Source organism: Nicotiana tomentosiformis, chromosome 7 (assembly GCF_000390325.3).
Source record: "Nicotiana tomentosiformis chromosome 7, ASM39032v3, whole genome shotgun sequence".
Classification (NCBI taxonomy): domain Eukaryota; kingdom Viridiplantae; phylum Streptophyta; class Magnoliopsida; order Solanales; family Solanaceae; genus Nicotiana; species Nicotiana tomentosiformis.
Genome location: NC_090818.1, coordinates 93,516,557 through 93,535,169, shown reverse-complemented (window position 1 = coordinate 93,535,169; position 18,613 = coordinate 93,516,557). Strand labels below are relative to the sequence as shown.

At 40.2% G+C, this 18,613-nt stretch overlaps 1 long non-coding RNA gene across 1 annotated transcript; it reads right to left on the bottom strand.

The window, feature by feature from the left end:
- Positions 1-3,517: 3,517 nt before the first annotated feature.
- On the bottom strand, positions 3,518-16,404 carry LOC138895161 (uncharacterized). The gene is made up of 3 exons (XR_011409379.1): positions 16,379-16,404; positions 16,096-16,299; positions 3,518-3,746 (listed from the first exon to the last, which is right to left on the bottom strand). It is a non-coding gene; the product is annotated as an uncharacterized lncRNA (long non-coding RNA).
- Between the last annotated feature and the right edge of the window lie 2,209 nt (positions 16,405-18,613).

Below are 18,613 nucleotides of genomic sequence, written 5' to 3'. Positions count from 1 at the left end.
ATTGAAGCGTTCAATTCATGCCTAACCAATTTGGATCACAATAAAACTTTTCACATAAGTTCCATATAACAAAGCGAACCTATTCTAAGTTCCGAAAAAATAATCGGAGCCCGATATCGTCAAAGTGAACTATCTGTCAAACTTAAGAACTCTCTGATTCTTCAAATTGCCAACTTTCGGCAAAAGGCTCAAAATCCTCTAGGAACTTCCAAATCTAAATACGAACACACGCCTACGTACAAAATTACTATGCAGACCTACTGAAACTATCAAATCACCAATCCGAGATCATTTATGCAAAAGTCAAATCTTAGTCAACTCTTCCAACTTAAGGCTTCCAAAATGAAACTAAGTGTTCCAATTCACTTTCAAAACCCATAAAAACCAAACTATACATTCCCTCAAGTTACAAAATATCAAAGACACATATAAAAAATATGAAATAGGGGAACATGATTTAGATACTCAAAACTATCGATCGGATCATTACAAGAGGATACGAAAAATGAAGAATGGATTCAATGTGATCATACAACATATTTTGAGGGAGGGCAATGCCCTTACAGATTATTGAAGTGGCAAGCTGATTTAGGGTTTGGTTTGGGCTGTATGTGTACAGTATTGGTATCTTATTCATTGATGAGCTTCTATGGTGCTCAATGTATAGGAAAGTTATCAATGTGTGAGAGTGTTACGACCATCAAACTACAGCTACTAATTGAACCAACTAAAAGAGATAAGGAGATTGGAATATGCTTGATTCTGCCTACTCTTGCCTTGCGTAGTGTTTATAGACTGTTAGGTTTCTTTTCAGTGGTATTAGCATGTTATATTGCTCATTCTGGTGGTGATTTAACAGTGTATGGAACTAAGAAGAGCAAGCAGGCAGTCGGTAATTTCATGTTCAAGTCTTATAGGGGCTTGTTGGCTATCATCTTTGCAACACATGGTCCTTATGAAGCTTGCTACCCCTTTAGCTAGTATTATAGTTAGCTTAGAAGATCATGTGTATTCTAAGTTAGCTTATTATCTTGTATTTACACATTGCTCTAACTTTCCTCATTATGTAAAGACTTGGATATTATTTTGTTTTATTGATATGTATTAACCACTATCATCTTAGTAGTATATTTGCTCAAAAAAGTAAAGCTTCTCACACGCTCAAATTTTAGTGAGACACAATTGATTTCCATATCAGTACGAGGTGTTAACAACACACATATTTTTCTAAAAAAATGTGTCTATCTGGTCACTAGCATAGTTAAAATATGAAGACAACTTAAAGGAACTATTCATGTATTTCGCCAAATGAAAATCCAATGGAAAATATCAAATAATAATAACAAATATCAAATGAATTCAAATCGAAGTTATTAACTTGTCGACCAAATTGTACCAAACAACTTAAAACTGATAAATCGGTTGCACACCGTTAGACATAACATTTTTTAAAAAGCTTTTACGGATTAATGCTATATTTTTTGTTAAAGGGTTAATGCTATATTCAATTTATTATTATGCAAAATTTATTGAAGCCTTTGACTTTCTTTCATGTAAGAATCTGAGTTAATACAATTGCAATGTGTAACAAAATTACTGGAAGGATAATGCCATGCAAAATTTAGAAGTTACAATAAAGCCAAACTTAAATAAAAATTTATCAAAATCACCATCCACCTGGCTGTTATGCTCTTCACCTCTCCCATACCCATAACCGCAATTCAGTCATAAAAAAAAAAAAGTTTCAACCTTATGGTTTATTCGCACGATTTCTCAAAGGCTCCTGGTTCTGTTCATTCGGTAAATAGACATTTAAATTAATTCTATTTTACTGTTGCATTTAACATTTTTAAGATGTGTTAATCCGTCATTCTTCTTTTTTGATGTATTTTATGTGTGTTCGCAATAAATTTTTGTAGTATGGAAAATAAACTGCAACAAAAATATGAAGAAAAATGAGATTTTATTGATAAATATTCGTGAGTACAATCATATGTATCCTTTGATTCTCCTTTATAAAATTCTCCTTGATTCGAGGGCTTGAGAAACGTCTTTCTCGAATGTAGGACGATGCAGACCTCCTTGTGATATATTTAATCGCCAGGAACGTCGAGCAATACTTCGTTGTTTCGGGTTGATCTTCGGGAAGAACTCCGTTGGCCACTTCTTTGTTGAAAAACTTTGCACTTGATGATTGTTCTCTCTATTTATGGATGCCTTCACCAATTGCGGAATGATCTTCTCCAACTCTGAATCTCCTCAAAGAGTTATGTAACCCCTCTATTTATAATTGTAGAGGATGGATAGTCCAGTTACATATGAACTCCCTTGCTTGATTTTGATTGGCTCGTGTGAGTCATCAAACTTATCACTCAAGCTATGTGATTAGTCTGCTTGTGATTGGCTAAGACATGTCATATTATACACTTGGGGACCTTTGGTTGGTCATTGCTTTTTGACTGGGATTGCCATGTCATTTTAACATGTGGCGTCATCATATTGGCTTTGAATTTTACTAGACATGTCATGTCACTTGACACATGGCATGAGTTTGGGCCTTAAAATGAAATGGGCCTTGGTTTTATGTATAAAAATGGATATATTTAATTTGTAAACTCTAGATCAATTATTCGACCCAAAATAATTTAGAAGTTAACAAATTTTGTATGGACAAACTCAATAATATTTAAATGTCTACAGATTTCCCCTGCTTCAAGACTTGTCGCGATGTAGACTTATTAAGTCCGTCGAAACGAGGCTTGAAGTACCAGCGAATGACACAATCCTTTAAATTCACATCCAATATTTCCTTAAAACCTACTCGTGATACACACTACTGAAAAATTGGTTTATGGTAACGCATGGAAAACCGTTCCAGTAGATAGTTAAACCGTTGCCATAGAGATATTGGAACGGTTTACAGCCCATTCCATCAGCCCGCATGCCAATAGAGCTATAGGAACAGTTCTTGCAACGGTTTGCATCTTCGTTGCTATAGAGACGTGTATCGCAACGGTTTTTCCTTTTTCTGTTGGAACGATTATTCTTTCTAATTGGAACTATTTAAAACTGTTACTATATTGTGTATGCAACGGTTCATAACTGTTACCATATTATCTAATGCAACACTTATGTAAGCTATTGTTACGGTTATGTATGGATATAACAACGATTTCTTTAAGCTATTGTAACGATTTTATTTGTATTGTTACGACTTATAATAAAGTACGACAATAAAGAAAAAATTATTGCATCGGTTTTAACTACCTATGGGAATGGTTTATAAGACATTTTGGAATGGTTTATTGGACATTTGGAATGGTTTATCGGACCTATTGCAACAGTTTACATTCTCTAATGGAACGCCATTTGTGTCCTATTGCAACGGTTCTGGAAGGCTATTGTAACAGTTTAGTTAAAACAAAATTATAGCCCCTGTTGTAAATAAATTTATATGTATATATATATATATATATATATATATATAAAATAAATTATAATAACACTAAAATTTAAATAAATCACAAAATGAGACTATTAATAATATAAATTATCCAACATGCTAAGAATATCCATAAAGAAAATGTTCTACCAAGTGGACAAGTTTAATACACTTCAAGAGAGTAAGTTTCAAAATGTTGATAACAAAAGATTCCTAGAACATTCATCTATAGCAATTCATAATTCATCTCAAGTAAGGTCTAGATCTCCACTGCCTTCATCTTTCATTTCCTGATCTATTCCACCTACAAAAGAGGATAAATAAAGTCATTACCTTTCAAGAGAATCCGGTCTAAGAATGCTCATAGCACCCAAAGATATTGAATGCCTAGACTAAATATATGGAACAAAAAGGAAAAAGAAAAGATTGGACATACAAGATGCTAGTCATGAGCCTAGCTCTTCTACATAAACACATTATGTAGACCCAAATTTGGATATCAACTGTACATGCAAGCTTCTAAAAAAGAACATATCGAATCTTAATCCCATTATAGGATTTAAAAGGAAAAGAAGTCAGTTTGCACATATTTGGTTTTGTGACCACTAGCTAATTCTTGATACTAACTTGCATGCACATCTGGTTATCAGCAATCCTTATACTAGACATAGAATTCCACGTACTCAACAAATTCTAATAATCCAACAAAGTAATGCCCTTCGGGTGTTTCTCTCTTCTCATAATTAGGTTTCACTGCTTCAGTTCTTATGCTTGCAAAAAGACCTCAAGATTGCACGCAGCCAAATGGTGTCGTGTTTGGTCTATTAAAGCTTCAACTTGGTAGAACAAAACATTAAAATGAGTGTAGGCATTACTTATTAGTGCATTTCATTTAGCTTTTATCCCAAGGTCCCAAGCCTACACATTCTGTACATGGAATGTTTCTTTCCATGAATGTTCGGGTGAAAATAATGGTCTGATATCTGCAAACTTAATGGTCTTGGGAAAAAAAGTTGCCAACCCTTCATACTCTCACTAAAGTACACTTAAGACTCAGCCAATCTTGAAAGTTCCGTGGACAACTGGCATACCAAAGATATCATCTCCACTTAATGGTCTTGGGAATAAAAGTTGCAAACCAGTGAAGGGCTGCAGTAGTAGTTGCACTTATAAATATAACAGAAGATGCAACAGTACCTTTCAGTATCACGTTCATGTCAGGAGTTGTGAAGAGTTTAATTGTGAATGAAGAAAAAATGAGCAGGTACAGTCTGAGCAAAACGCACATACAAAATTCCATAAGGCATAGAAAAAGAGGCCCAACTTTTCATTTGTTCATTATGTAATCTAAGATTATCTTCTCCCTCATACAACAACTTTACCAATTAGCATAGAATTACGCAGCGACTATACAATAACAAAGAGCCGGCAAGGCAACATAAAAGAATATGCATCATAGTAATGACACTAGCAAGGCAACCACAGAATTACGCAGCGACTAAGTGCCATAGGCTAAGTAAGAAAATTACTAGATTAATCTGACTTTGCGAGAGAGAGAAAGAGAGTTATGATATAACATTTGGTACATACTGACCTTGATTGTTACTACCAGTAGATGGTCGATTGATTAGCTGAATAGCAGTTTTTTGTGCAGAAGAATCTTCTACATGTGAACAAGCACTGAACCTTAGCATGATAGGATCAAGTCGCAATTATGGGTTCAGACGCTGAAGTTGTGTGACGACGTTCATTACAATTTCTTGTTCCATAGCATCCTTTTGTGCGTTGAGCTTTTCCTACATTCTTTGTTGCATCCTCTCTTCCATTTCCTCTATTTTCTGTTGCATCCTCTCATCAGTAGCATATAAAGAGGATCCAACATCCCTCATTTTCCTTTTTAACACAGTCTTGATAATACTGTAACGACCTGATCGGTCATTTTAATTTTTAGAACCTCGTTCATCTAAATAAGACTCCCCATCTATATTTTTACTATTTTATGACTTGTGGGGATGGTTAGTTCGGGATTTGGAAGGGTTCGGGTTGAAATCGGAACACTTAGTTCCTTAAGGTTGGCCAAAAAGGCTAAGTTTGACATCGATCAACATTTTGAGTAAACTACCTCGAAATCAGGATTTGACTGTTCCAATAGGTTCGTATGATGATTTCGGACTTGGGCGTATGTTCGGATCGAGTTTTGGATGACCCGGGAGCGTTTCGGCACCTAATAGTGAAAAAAGGCTCTTTGAAGGTTTTAAAGTTCTTTAAATTTGGTTTAGAGTAGATTTTGGTGTTATCGAGGTCAAATTGGGATTCCGAGATCGAGAATAGTTCCGTATGGTGATTTAAGACTTGCCCGCAAAATTTGGTGTCATTCCGAGTAGTCTAAGTATGATTTGGCGCGTTCGGAGCGATTTGGAAACTTGAAGTTCATAACTAGATTCGATTTGGTTTTGGGGTGTGATTATTGGTTTTGTTGTTGTTTTACGCGTTATGAGAGTTCGAGCAGGTCCGTATCATGTTTATGGACTTGTTGGTGCATTTGAACGTGGTCCCGAGTGGCTCGAGGGTATTTTGGACCGCCCGGAGCCGAGCTATAAAAAATCAAAAATTCCAGTTCTGGTTTCCTTCTTCGCGAACGCGGAAGGACCCACGCGCTCGCGATGAAGGATTTGGGAAGTGGGGAATTTTCCCTTTGCGTTCGCGGAGCCTTAAGGTCCCAGGACTACGTGTTCGCGAAGGCCCCATCGCGTTCTCGTAGAAGGAAGGGACCTGGGGAGGGTCAGTGCCAATTTCTCTTTGCATTCGCAAAGGTGCCCTCGCGTTGCGTAGGGCAGGGCTGGTACGCCTCCACGTTCGCGAGACCCCGGTCGCGTTCGCGTAGGCCAAGCTTTTCTGCACCTGGTTGTTTGCCTTCGTGAACGCGAGGCCTGTTCCGCGTTCGCGAAGAAGGGGGCAATTGGGCAGTGTGTTTTAAAAACGGGACTTAGCCATTTTTGGGTTCATTTATTGTATTCTTGGGCGATTTTGGAGCTTCAAAAGGGGGGGATTTCAACCTAGCTATTGAAGGTAAGTAATTTCTACCTAATGTGAGTTTAATACATAGATTATGGGTAGATTTTAACATGTAAATTTGTGGAAATCATGAGTTTAGATGAAAAACCTAGGTTTTTAATAAAAATGAAATTTAACCACGAAAATGGTTATGAAATTTAGTAAAAATCATATATTTGAGTTCATGAGGTTATGGGTAATAACTTTCTTCAAACATTTCTGGAATCCGGGCATGTGAGCCCGGGAGTGAATTTAGGAATTCTTCAATTAGGGTTGGGAAATCACTTTAATAGTTAGGATATGAACTTTTGAACATGTATTGACTATTTTATATAATATTTGACTAGTTTCAAGTCGTTTGGCACCGAGTTGAGGGTTTAAAGCACAATTGTGAACCGAAAAGTAAGCTTTGAGACGAGGTAAGTCTCTTTTCTAACCTTGTAAGAGCGAATTAACCCCATAGGTGAATTGAATTAATATGTGCTTCTATTTGTGGGGGCTACGTACGCACGAGGTGACGAGAGTCCACGTAGCTACTAATCATGCTTATGTCTGAGTAGTTTAGGACCCAAATCATGTTTTACTTGCGATGTTTGCACCCTACTTGTAATTTAAGTGCCTAAACGATATTGGAACTTGATAAAGGAATTGTAAAAGGTCGAATTTCATTTACTTGAGTTTTGGATGGGTTACTTGAACGTTAATGAGAATTGGTGTTTTCTTTGAATATTAGCCTCTTAATAATCTTTGAATCGGTTGTTTATAAAGTATTTTCTCTTCTTGTGGAGCGGGCCGAATGCCTCGATAATAGAATAGATGCATCTATAGTTCATGCCGTTCGACCCTCGGCAGTGCACAGTTTATATATTTGTATGTTGGATCGGGCCGTACGACCTCGGCATAATTCGTGCGTAATAATTCTTGAAGCCCAATTGTAATTGATATTGTTTCATTGGCTTGAGAGATTAATTTGTTAAATGATGGAAATTAATTTTGGATTTACTATTAGTGAAAGAATTATTTATTTATTTCTTGTTATTGAGTTTTCAGCTGTATTTCTATAATCCATGCTTAATTATAATTTCGGTATTTATTGTTAGCCCATAGTAAGTGTCGAAGTCGACCCCTCGTCACTACTTCTTCGAGGTTAGACTAGTTACTTACTGGGTACATCTTGTTTATGTACTCACGCTACACTTCTGCACTAATCGTGCAGGATCTGAGGCAGGTGCATCTGGCTATCAGTCCGGCGCGCATCCTTGATTTCTTCAAGACTTAGCAGTGAGTTGCCTTCCGAGCCCGTTGTGCAGCACCCGAAGTCTTCCTTTTGTTTTTACTTTTTGTCTAGTTCACTTCAGACAGTAGTGTAGTATTTTTGTATATTCTATTAGTAGCTCATACACTTGTGACACCTAGTCTTGGAGATCATGCTAGTAGACACATGATGATTTTTCTATATTTACTCATCTCATTTGCTCTTAAAATTATTTATCTCTCATTTTATTTAAACTTTTATTTCCTATTTATCCACTAAATAAAAATAAGTTATTTCTAAAATGTTAAAAGAAACAATCACATGATTAATTCATTTTTGGCTTGTCTAGCAGTAATGTTGGGCGCCATCACGGCCTATTGGAGGAATTGGGTCGTGATAACATGGTATCAGAGCACTAGTTTTACGTAGGTCTCACAAGTTATGAGCAGGCCTAATAGAGTCTTGCGGATCGGTGTGGAGACTTCCGTACTTATCTTCGAGAGGCTATAGGGTGTTAGGAAACTATTCTTTCTTCATCTCCTATCGTGCAGTTGATGTTATACTAAGTATCTTTCTCTTATTCTCTCACATATGGTGAGAACGCGCACGGCAGATGTTCCAGACCCGGGAGGAGCTGCCCCCCCTGTTTCTAGAGGCCGAGTCAGAGGCCGGGGAGAGGGCACCGGCCCGAGGTAGGGGACGAGGACGTCCCAGAGTTGCCCCAGCTATGCCACCAGCGGATCCGGTAGAGGATCCCATTATTGAGGAGCAGGTCGAGGTGCCTGCAGCAGAGCCAGCCCCAGTAGATTTCATGTCAGCACCGGGCTTTCAGGAGGTCATGGGTCGTATGCTACGGTTCATGGATACTATGACCCAGGCCAGTTTGTTTCCAGCAGACCCAGCAACATCTCAGGCTGGAAGGGGAGCACAGACCCCTACTGCTCAGGATCTTGGGCATGTTGTTGCTGTATATCAGACCCCGGGCACACTACCCATGGGCGGAGCCCAGCCAATGGCAGCAGCCGTGCCTGAGCCCAGACCAGCTGCGACTGGCGAGCACAGAAGCTATTGGACAGATGGACTAGGATACACCCTCCTGTCTTCGGAGGTGAGCGACATGAGGATCCCCAGGACTTCATTGATCGGTGCAGGGACAGACTGTACAACATGAGGATATTAGTGACCCACGGGGTGGATTTTACTACTTTCGTGCTGGAGGGCAGGGCCCGTAGATGGTGGCAGTCTCATCTTCTTGGCAGACCAGCAGGTTCTTCTCCATTGACTTGGGATTAGTTTACACGCCTTTTCTTAGATAGGTATATTCCACCCTCCCAGCGGGAAGAGTTGCGGTTTCAGTTTGAGCAGCTCCAGTAGGGTCAGATGTCAGTGACCGATTATAAGGCGAGATTCTTTGAGTTGTCTCGCCATGCACTTATGATACTTCTTACTGAGACGGAGAGAGTACAGAGGTTTGTTGTGGGGTTGCACTCCGGTATTCAGGCCACTATGGCCCGAGAGGTTGTGATGGGGACTTCTTACCAGCTAGTTGTGGAGATAGCTCGGAGGATTGAGGGTTATCGTCAGCGGGGCCTAGAGCATATACCGCGGGATAAGCGGTTTCGTTATTCCGGAGGATTCAGTGCTCCGTCTAGGGGAAGAGGTCAATTTGGGATGGGTCAGCCTAGCAGGCCCACATATCCAGCACTGCCGCCTCCTCGGGGTGCTCCAGTTCGACCTTATTTCAATGCCATGCCAGAGAATTCCTACCGCCCACCAGCTATTCAGGGTTCCTCCAGTGGGTATTCAGGTCATCAGGGTCAGACTTCAGGTCAGCAGTCCTTCGTACTGAGAGGTTGTTACGAGTGCGGGGACTTCAGCCACGTGCGGAGGTTCTGCCCCAGGCTTCGGGGCAAGGTAGTGCAGCAGGGTTCTCAGCCTATGATTACAGCACCAGTAGCCGCACCAGTCATCCGGCCACCCAGAGGCGGAGGGTAGGTGGGTAGGGGCCATCCTAGAGGTGGAGGCCAGGCAAGTGGAGGCCAGTCAGGTGGCACTCCAGCTAGATTCTACGCTTTCCTGTCCAGACCAGATGCAGTGGCCTCAAATGCCGTGATCACAGATATTATTTCTGTCTGCGGTAGGATGCTTCAGTATTATTTGATCCAGGAACCACCTATTCATATATGTCATCTCTATTTGCTCATTTCCTGGATGTTCCTCGTGAGTCCTTGGGTACTCCTGTTTTTGTATCCACTCTAGTGGGCGATTCTGTTGTTGTGGATCGGGTCTATCGGTCCTGCATTGTTACATTCTGTGGTTATGAGACTAGGGCGGATCTTCTGTGCTTGATATGACCGACTTTGAGGTCATCCTGGGCATGGACTGGTTATCTCCATATCATGCCATCCTTGATTGCCATGCCAAGACTGTTACCTTGGCGATACCATAGTTGCCTAGATTGGAGTGGAAGGGGTCGTCTGTCAACACACCTAGTCGGATCATCTCTTTTATGAAGGCTCGACACATGGTCGAGAAGGGTTATTTGGCTTATCTAGCTTATGTTAAGTACACTACCGATGATCGATTTAGTACCCGTAGTCCGGGAGTTCTCCGATGTGTTTCCTTCTGATCTTCCAAACATGCCACCAGATCGTGATATTGATTTCTGCATTGATATGGCTCCAGGTACCCAGCCTATATCTATCCCACTGTACCATATGGCTCCGAAAGAGTTGAAGGAGTTGAAAGAACAGCTTGAGGAGTTGCTAGCAAAGGGGTTCGTCAGGCCGAGTGCATCACCTTGGGGTGCACCAGTGTTATTTGTGAAGAACAAAGATGGGACTATGCGGATATGCATTGATCACCCCAAGTTGAACAAAGTTACCATTAAGAACAGGTACATGTTGCCGCGTATTGATGATTTATTTGACCAGTTGTAGGGTTCTAGGGTGTTCACTAAGATCGACTTGAGATCAGGATACCATCAGTTGAAGATTCGGGATTCGAATGTTATGAACACCGCTTTCCGGACTAGATATGGCCATTATGAGTTTCTAGTAATGTCCTTCGGTTTGACCAACACCCCAGCAGCATTTATGGATTTGATGAACAGGGTGTTCAGGCCATACGTTGATTCGTTCGTCATTTTCTTCTTTGATGACATTTTGAACTACTCGCGCAGCATGGAGGTGCACGAACATCATTTAAGAGTGGTGATTCAGACCTTACGGGAACAGAATCTATATGCTAAGTTCTCCAAGTGTGAGTTTTGGCTAGATTCTGTAGCATTCTTGGGGCATGTTGTATCAGGCGAGGGTATTAAGGTGGATCCCAAGAAGATTGAGCCAGTTCAGAGTTGGCCTGGTCCTACTATGGCGACTGAGATCAGGAGCTTCTTGGGGTTAGTAGGTTATTATCGCCGATTTGTGGAGGGCTTCTCATCTATTGCAGCACCTTCGACTAGATTGACCCAAAAGGCTGCTCCGTTCCGTTGGTCCGATGATTGTGAGACGAGCTTTCAGAAGCTCAAGACAGATTTGACTACGGCACCGGTTCTTGTGTTGCCCTCCAGTTCGGGGATGTATACTGTGTATTGCGACGCTTCACGCGTTGGTTTGGGTTGTGTATTGATGCATGAGGGGCGAGTTATTTCATATGCTTCACGTCATTTGAAGCCCCATGAGAAGAATTACCCTATACATGATTTGGAGTTGGCCACGATTGTTCATGCTCTTAAGATCTGGAGGCATTATCTTTATGGGGTGTCATGTGAGGTTTACGCCGATCATCGTAACTTGCAGCATTTATTCAAGCAGTGGGATCTCAATTTGAGGCAACGTAGGTGGATTGAGTTACTGAAGGATTATGATATTAACATTCTTTATCATCTGGGCAAGGCGAATGTAGTTGCGGACGCCTTGAGCAAAAAGGCAGAGAGTATGGGTAGCTTGGCATTCATATCAGCAGAGGAGAGGCCCTTAGCTTTGGACATTCAGTCCTTGGCTAACAGACTTGTGAGGTTGGATATTTTAGAGCCCAGTCGAGTTCTTGCATGCGTCGTTGCCCAGTCTTCACTATTGGAGCAGATCAGGGCTCGACAGTTTGATGATCCGCACTTGTTGGTTCTCACAGAGACGGTACTACAGGGTGGTGCCAACGAGGTTACTATCGGCGAGGATGGTGTTCTGCGACTCCAGGGTCGCTTATGTGTTCCTAATGTCGATGGCTTGAGGGAGAGAATTCTAGAGGAGGCACACAGTTCTCGGTATTCTATTCATCCAGGTGCTACGAAGATGTATCGCGACCTGAGGCAACATTAATGGTGGCGGCGGATGAAGAAGGACATAGTTGAGTATGTTGCGAGGTGTCTAAATTGCCAACAGGTTAAGTATGAGCACCAGAGGCCAAGTGGCCTACTCCAGTAGATGACTATAGCTGAATGGAAATAGGAGCGCATTACTATGGACTTCGTAGTTGGGTTGTCGCGGACCTTGCGAAAGTTTGATGCAGTTTGGGTCATTGTCGACAGATTGACCAAGTCGGCACACTTCATTCCGGTGGCGACCACATATACTTCTGAGAGGTTGGCCTAGATTTATATTCAGGAGATAGTTTGGTTGCATGGTGTGACTGTTTCTATCATATCAGATAGAGGCCCTCAGTTCACTTCGCATTTCTGAAGAGCAGTACAGAGTGAGTTGGGGACCCGTGTAGAGCTCAGCACACCCTTTCATCCACAGACCGACGGGCAGTTAGAGCAGACAGTTCAGATCTTGAAGGACATGCTCAAATAATGTGTGATTGACTTTGGAGGTAAGTAGGATCGATTCCTGGCTTAGGCCGAGTTTGCTTACAACAACAGTTATCAGTCGAGCATCGAGATGGCTCTATTTGAGGCTTTATATGGTCGGCGATGTCGTTCTCCCATCGTATGGTTTGAGCCCGGCGAGGCTAAGTTATATGGTACTGACTCGGTGAAGGATGCCTTGGAAAAGGTAAAGTTGATTCAGGAGCGACTTCGCACAGCACAGTCTAGACAGAAGAGTTACGCGGATCAGAAGGTGCGTGATTTATCATTTATGGTGGGCGAGAAGGTTCTCTTGAAAGTCTCGCCGATGAATGGGATCATGAGGGTTGGGAAGAAGGGCAAGTTGATCCCAAGGTTTATAGGCCCATCTGGGTTGTTGAAACGACTTGGGGGGTTGCTTATGAGCTTGCATTACCTCCAGTCTATCAGGAGTTCATCCGATTTTTCACGTGTCTATGCTCTGGAGGTGTCATGCCGACAGGTCACATGTATTAGACTTCAGCACGATTCAGTTAGATGAGAGCTTGGGTTATGAGGAGGAGCCAGTTGCCATTGTTGATAGGCAGGTTCTCTAGTTGAGATCCAAGAGGATTTCCGCGGTAAAGGTTCAGTGGAGGAGCCAATCAGTCGAGGAGGCGACTTAGGATTCCGAGGAGGACATGCGGAGCAGATAACCACACTTATTCAGCACTCCAGGTATTATTCTAGACCCGTTCGAGGATGAACGTTTGTTTAAGAGGTGGAGAATGTAACGACCGACCGGTCGTTTTGCTTTCTAGAACATAGTTCCCCTAAATAAGACTCCATGTATGTGCTTTAACTATTTCATGACTTGTGGGGATAGTTAGTTCGGGATTTGAAAGGGTCCGTATCATGTTTATGAACTTGTTGGTGTATTTGGATGGGGTCCCAAGTGGCTTGGGAGTGTTTCGGACCGCCCGAAGCCGAGCTAGGAAAAACCAAAAATTACAGTTCCGGTTTCCTTCTTCGCGAACGCGGAAGGACCCACGCATTCGCGATGAAGGATTTGGGCAGTGGGGCAATTTGCCCTTCGTGTTCGCGATAAAGGGGTCACGTTCGCGGAGCCTTGAGGTCCCAGGCCTACGTGTTCGCGAAGGCCCCATCGCGTTCGCGTAGAAGGAAGGGACCTGGGGAGGGTCAGTGCCAATTTCTCTTCGTGTTCGCGTAGGGCAGGGCTGGTACACCTCCGCATTCGCGAGGCCCTGGTCGCGTTCATGTAGGCCAAGCTTTTCTGGTCCTGGCCGTTTGCCTTCACGAACGCGAGGCCTGTTCCGCGTTCGCGAAGAAAGGGGCAGTTGGGCAGTGTGTTTTTGAATCAGTTGTTTATAAAGTATTTTCTCTTCTTATGGAGCGGGCCGAATGCCTCGGTAATAGAATAGATGCATCTATGGTTTGTGCCGTTCGACCCTCGGCAGTGCACAGTTTATATATTTGTCAGTTGGATTGGGCCGTACGACCTCGGCATAATTCGTGCGTAATAATTCTTGGAGCCCAATTGTAACTGATATTGTTTCATTGGCTTGAGAGATTAATTTTTTAAATGATGAAAATTAATTTGGGATTTACTATTAGTGAAAGAATTGTTTATTTATTTCTTGTTATTGATTTTTCAACTGTATTTCTATAATCCATACTTAATTATAATTTCGATATTTATTTTTAGACCATAGTAAGTGTTGAAGTCGAACCCTCGCCACTACTTCTTCGGAGTTAGACTAGATACTTACTGGGTACATGTTGTTTATGTACTCACGCTACACTTATGCACTAATCGTGCAGGATCTGAGGCAGGTGCATCTGGCTATCAATCCGGCGCGCATCCTTGATTTCTTTGAGACTTAGCGATGAGCTGTCTTCCGAGCCCGTTCTACAGCACCCGAAGTCTTCTTTTTGTTTTTACTTCCTGTCTATTTCACTTCAGACACTAGTGTAGTATTTTTGTATATTCTACTAGTAGCTCATACACTTGTGACACCTGGTCTTGGAGATCATGCTAGTAGACACATGATGATTTTTGGATATTTACTCATCTCATTTTCTCTTAAAATTATTTATCTCTCATTTTATTTAAACTTTTATTTCCTATTTATGCACTAAATAAAAATCAGCTATTTCTAAAATGTTAAAAGAAACAATCACATGGTTATTTCACTGTTGGCTTGCCTAACGGTAACGTTGGGCACCATCACGGTCTATAGGAGGAATTGGATCGTGACAAATACAATCTCACACGACCTGGATACTCAAGTCCCATGACTGATGCAAAAGCGTCAACTGAATGACTGCAATCTTCACTTTCTTGAGTTGATTGTATGCTCTCTATTTCAGCCTACAAACAAAATTCAAGAGAAAAGAGTTTAAGTAAATAAAATTAAACAATAATTAAGAACAAATAAATGATACCGACAAACTTTAAATTAGAAATTCCGTACAATTTTACTCACTGTATTCTCATATGAGCCTTTGTATACTCGACCAGGGTTTTTTTTTCCTTGTAGCCACAAAGTTGTCGTTACTTGATAGAGTATCCGAAGTATTAGAAATTTTCTTCTATTTTTTCTAATTACATGAAAATTGGTATAAGAATCTTTCCATATAAAGTTAGTAAGTTCATATTTTAAAACAAATAAGAGAAAATATCAAACCTCACGGATTAGAGCAAAACTTATTTTGCCAACCGTGTGCGGATACCTCAACTTATTTTGATTCTCAGTATTGGTTTTGGACGTTTTCTGCAAATAAACGAGTCAACCAAATAGTAACCAACAATGAATAATAAGTAGTTCAATCAACTTACCATTCTAATTCAATACATTGATAGTGTTAAAGTACCTGCAACATTTACTCTTTATACCGAACTTTTCTTTTGAAAAGGTAAGGTAATGTTATAAATCCAGAACTAAGAATGTGATGTTGTAACTTTACATAATTAACAGAGGCAGAAAAAGCAAAAGGATAAGCCCCAAAAAACTAATCCTGTAATAATTATAACACCTGAAGAACAATTTCAACCTCATTTACATATTCCATCCACACTAAAAGCAAGAATAGGATGTCAATGGCATCCCCTCCACTGCCTTTGACAATTGAAAAAAGCACCAGATTTATCTTCTCCTATTGTAAAATAAATAAATATTGTACCAAAGTGAACAACAATTAATCAAAAGGTCATAATTCAAACTAGTGTTAAGAGTAGGTGGGTGTCCCTACATCTTCATTTTACCCCAGACTAAGACATTATGTTTCTGAATAATGAATTCAAATATTCATTATTCAGATAATGAATATTGCAAAGTCCAAGAATATTTTGACAAACTCATGATAACCACCAATACAATAATATAAAAAAGATATGCAGACAGCCATAGAAGTGAAACACAGAACACAAAAATACAATCAGAAGCCAATTGAAAGAAAGTGAAACTTTACTTTTTTCTCTTTTATAATCAATCCTTCACATAAAGTAAAACAAGAAACAAGCAAATAATAGGTCGCATAGAGAAGGGAGGTAATTACCTTGTGGTGATCGGAGTTCCAATATTCATGAAGATCCTTAAAATGAGACTCCGAAACATCTACCGGCCTATTCTCCATTTGAAGCTCGTCATTCTCATAGGCTTTAAAGTGATTTTTCTTCAACTAATTCTTATACTTTCTCCAAGTTGTATCAATTGATTCAAAAGCCCATGTTTTCGCCTCATTAGGAATATCATATTTTTCCTACAAATTTAGTGCAATTAGGTTAGTGTGAAAAATAAGAAATACCATCCACGTTTATTGAACATTGGGAACTTTATACCTTGATATATTTTCACATACCATCTTAGCAAATTCATCCAACTTTTATCTCCATTATCCATGGATATCCTATATGACATAGGTAAATCACCAAAATTAAGATTCTTTAAAAGCAAATAAATAAATAAAAGATCCTTGAGAGTGTTTCAATTCAAGCAACTTCTCATCTTATGTAACTTTGTCATACCCACATCCCTTTCTACAAACAAACTGAAATAGAGAATGTTACAAGCACGCTAGATCAAGATAAGAATGCAAAAAGTTGGCAACAACAAGATAATTTGATAGGAACCTATGGGGATCAAGAATAGCAATGAAGTTTATTCTCTGTCTTAGGATATTTACGAAACGATTATATGAATATAGTCTTATATGTTTTTATAATCTTTCCCTAAATATCATAGGATAGAGAATAAACCCCATCGACATCCTTGATTAATTAAATTATCTCAAAATTTTCCATTGAAAAGAAATATGTAAATCAGACATATGGTCCAAGAAGATAGAAATAACAACGTAAGAAAGAAGCAAGAAAGTGAGAGTCACGACAAAATGAAGTTAACTATAGAATTTTCAAGTATTCATAGTGTTTCATTTATGCTCGTCTTAATCCTATTTCAACAGAACTATCCATAAAAGATCAAAGTGCAATGAAGTGTAAAGAAAATCCGTTAGAAATTTACATTTTAGTTGGTGGTATATGAATCATTTCATCTTTTGCTTTTCATTAACTCAAAAGGAGTTCTTTTATAAAAGTTGCCAATAATTTGGTAAGAAAAAGTAGGAGGAAACATAGCTCTTCATAAACTCATGAAACAGGAAATCCAACATCAATGTCTAAAGAAATTTAGTACAAAAAAAATAATTTTACCACAGATACAAAAAAATTACACCCACATTATTTTAACTAAGAAAATCTGAACTTAAAGACATATGTTATACCTGAAAGGGATGTTTCTTATTTAAGACCTTTAAAAGTTGACTTCGTAACAATTATCTCTTACAATATGATAGGAGAGATGTGATTAAGCTATTATTGTGATGACCCGATAGGTCATCTAGAGTTTTAGACCTTAATTATGTGTCTCGAAGCCTTCAATAGCTTCCTTAAACCTTTCTCAATTTGCGTGTGCAGTCCGGGTGTTTTTCCGGAAGGTTTTTATGTTAAAAATTGATAAAATATGAAATTTTACCTTAAAATCTATTTGAGTTGACTTCGGTCAATATTTTGAGCAAACGGTCCCGGTGGGTCCGTATCGTGAGTTGGGACCTGGGCGTATGCCCGGAATCGAATTCGGAGGTCCCTAACTCGAGTTATCGCTTTTTGTCGAAATTTTGAAGTTTAAAGCTTAATCACTTTAAAGAATTGACCAGTATTTGACTTTGTTGATACCGGGTCCGTATTTTAGTTTCGAAAATCGGTATAGGTTTATTAGAGTATTTATGACTTGTCTGTCAAATTTGGTGAGAAACGGAGTTGGTTTGACATGATTCGGACGTCCGGTGGTTAAAATAGAAGCTCTAAAGTTTTCTTGAAAATTTCATTTGATTTGGTGTCCGATTTGTAGTTCTAGGTGTTATTTTGGCGATTTGATCGCGCGATCAAGTTCGTATGATGTTTTTGACTTGTGTGCATATTTGGCTTGGAGCCCCGGGGGCTCGGGTGAGTTTCAGATAGGGTACGGATGATTTAAACTTGGAAAAATCTGGATTTTTTGACTTTTGCTGGTTTCTGGTGTAATGTACTTCGCGATCGCGAAGCCACTACCGCAATCGCGAAGGGGAACTGAGCAGGGGAGGATTTTACTCTATGCGAACGCGAAGGACTATACGCGAACGCGAAGTGGAACGGGGGCTACCCTTCGCGAATGCGGACAGTGTATAGCGAACGCGTAGTTTTGTGGACCTGGGGGAGGGGAACTGACCAATACTCTTCGCGAACGCAGCACAAGGCTCGCGAACGCGTAGGCTGGTGGGTGTAAGCCTTCGCGAACGCGAAGGGTATTTCGCAAACGCGTAGGCTATTTGAACCGTTGCTTCGCGATCGCGTCAGGCCCTTCGCAAACGCGAAGAAGGACTGACACTCGTGATTAAAAACAAACCAAAGACGGGATTCTTTCATTTTTTTCATAAACTCTCCATTAGAGCTCGGCCTAGAGGCGATTTTTAAGAGACAACTCAACATCAATTCATAGGTTTATACACTTTAACTCATTTTCTTCCATTTCTAACATCA